Here is a 2,682-nt window from a genome sequence, read left to right as displayed (position 1 = left end):
GGAGAATTTTTCAGAAGATTAAGAGAAGTAGTGATGCTATTACTAAACAAATAGTTAGAGACATTCATTGTATAGGTGATAGGAATAGTAGACTGAGTAATAGTATGCAAAAGCTCAACTATTATCCTTAGAGTAGGCATTGAAGAAGAGATGTTACTAAGTTTGGGGATGAATATCCAAACTTAGAGATATACGTGTATATATTTACGTGGAAATAAAATTAATTAACAAAAAAAAAATTATTATAGTACATGCACATTAATCAGGCAAAAGAAAAAAAATAATTTTTGACAAGAAAAGTATCAGTTTCTCCCATCCCAATCAAATATTAGCAAAAATAAAACTATAATTTTGAATTTAAACAGAAAGAAATATATCAAAGCTCTATCAAATGATTTATCAAATGATCAAGCAAAATTTGAGGTGCAACAAAAAGTAAAGGTAATTCTTTTATGAGAGAATAGATGCACGAAATTGATTATTCAATTAAAAGACTATATACATCACAATCGAAATAAAAACTAATTAAAATAATTTAAACGAAAACTTAAGACATGCTATTCAAACAACGTAGAATCCCAAATCAACATGCGCACCAAGCTATTATAACATAATGAAATGAGAATAAAAATTGAGAAATGGATCTTTTATTGACGAACAAAGCTGAAAATTGCAAATCAATCGGGCTAAACATAGCAACAATCCTTGGACTGAAACCCCGAAATTACAAATCGGAACCTCGAATCGACACCGGAAAACCTTCTAGAACTTGATGAAAAAATCCCACTCGGTCTCAGCAACAACCACAATAATCGCAATCACCACTGCATAACAACGGAAAATTCCATCAAATACGTTATATCCATTCTTAAAAGATCTCACGGCAGAGTAAACATTAACATCAAATTGATTAAGGGGAAAAGTTGTAGCTTCCAATTGATTCATCGGCTGACAACAAGAACGAGACTGCTGGGCTACCTTATAGGCTTATAGCATTAGTAAATGGGTTTGATTTATGTAGTTTTGCACTCACTATTTAATGCTAAATCTGGATCTATATCCTATTATTGTTCTTCTCCACGAAAAGAAGACCCCTCTTCTCCGATTTCGTTTCTTCGTTTACGTCATCCCTTGAAGATGCTGCGTTGCGCCAACTTTTTCTTTTGTTCCTCTAGGGATTTTTTGGTCTTAGCTAAGTCTAGGTCTAGGTACCCTTGATTTTTAGGAGTTAGTATTATTTTATAGGGGTAGGAACTAGATTAGATTAAATGGGGAATGAGTATGAGCTCAATGTTTTGGGTTTGAAGGGATTTGAGTCATGAATTTGGGCTAATTAACTTTGGGGTAGGAAGACTAAATCAAAATTTCTTTTTTCATTTTTCTTTTTCTCTTATTTTATAATCTAATAAAATCCTAAATTAATCCTAAATCAATTTAATTTGTAAAAATTAAATTTTTTTATCTATTAAAACAACTAATTAACTTAAAACTAAATAAAAAAACTACTTTCTAAAGACTAAAATCTAAATATGTAAAAATGACCATTTTTGTGTTTTTTCTTAATAAAATTAATTCCTACATGCAAATTGGACCTAAGATGACATGAAATTAAAACGTGACATTTTTTTTTATCATTTTTCTATGATTTTAAAATACTAAAAATGCATGAAATGCAACTAAATAAAGAAAAGCTTCTAAAATCCCTTAAAAGTCATTTTTGGTTTATTTTTAGGAGTTATTTTCATGTAGGGCAAAAATTAGGTGCTCACAGCTGCCCCTCTTTGCTCGGAAACATAAATAGTTTTTGGGCAAAGATAAAGTGAGCAATTATGTGAGGTTCCGTCGAGGCTCCAGTCCGCGGTCCTGTTATTACATCAAAATCAAAATGAAAAAGACTAACTAAACCTATCAGCTACGAGTTACAAGATTCTTATCTATAAATCTTCTGAAGCTTGATCTTGAGTCTTGGATGGTTCTTCCTGCAGACTCTAATCTGAATCTTGATGCTCGTTAGCTGCAACCGCTGGTTCATTCTTCTTAAGTTTTTTGGATCAAGGCGGGACATGCAAAGCTTGCGACGTCAATCATATCTTGAGCAGTCTGCATCTTTTCTCCGCTTCTGCACCTTGAGTTCAAATTATTTTCTTGTTTCTTCTTTTCTTTTATTTGGGTTGAGACTTCATCTTTTGGTCATCTCGAACCTTGTGCCTCACGGTGAAAACATGTTCAGGCACCAAAGCAAACAAATGAACGAAATTTTCTGCCCCAGTTTTCACTAGGAAAATTTCATGAGCTATTTGTAACAAAAAAACTAAACTATTTCTTTATTGTAAAATCAGGATTGTGTATCCTTGGGAAAAAGAGATTAGGGAGTGGAGCCCTATATCTATAATGAAATCAACCAGGGAGTGAAAACCCTATGTCGGAAAAGTGACTAGGGTGTGAGACCCTATGTCTAAAATAAACTCAACTAGGGAGTGGACACCCTATGTCGGAAAGGCGACTAGGGAGTGGAGACCCTATATCTAAAAATAAACTCAACTAGGGAGTGGAGACCCTATGTTGGAAAGGCGACTAGGGAATCAACTAGGGAGTGAAGACCCTATGTTGGAAAAGCGACTAGGGAGTGGAGATCCTATGTCCAAAATAACTTCAACTAGGGAGTGGCGACCCTATGTTGGA

General features: G+C 33.8%; 1 long non-coding RNA gene across 1 annotated transcript; it reads right to left on the bottom strand.

Moving 5' to 3' along the window:
• Positions 1-529: 529 nt before the first annotated feature.
• On the bottom strand, positions 530-1,238 carry LOC107802030 (uncharacterized). The gene is made up of 2 exons (XR_001651750.2): positions 1,034-1,238; positions 530-824 (listed from the first exon to the last, which is right to left on the bottom strand). It is a non-coding gene; the product is annotated as an uncharacterized LOC107802030 (long non-coding RNA).
• Between the last annotated feature and the right edge of the window lie 1,444 nt (positions 1,239-2,682).

Source organism: Nicotiana tabacum, chromosome 18 (assembly GCF_000715075.1).
Source record: "Nicotiana tabacum cultivar K326 chromosome 18, ASM71507v2, whole genome shotgun sequence".
Classification (NCBI taxonomy): domain Eukaryota; kingdom Viridiplantae; phylum Streptophyta; class Magnoliopsida; order Solanales; family Solanaceae; genus Nicotiana; species Nicotiana tabacum.
Note: the sequence above shows the minus strand (reverse complement) of the source record. Positions and strands in the feature narration are given on the sequence as shown.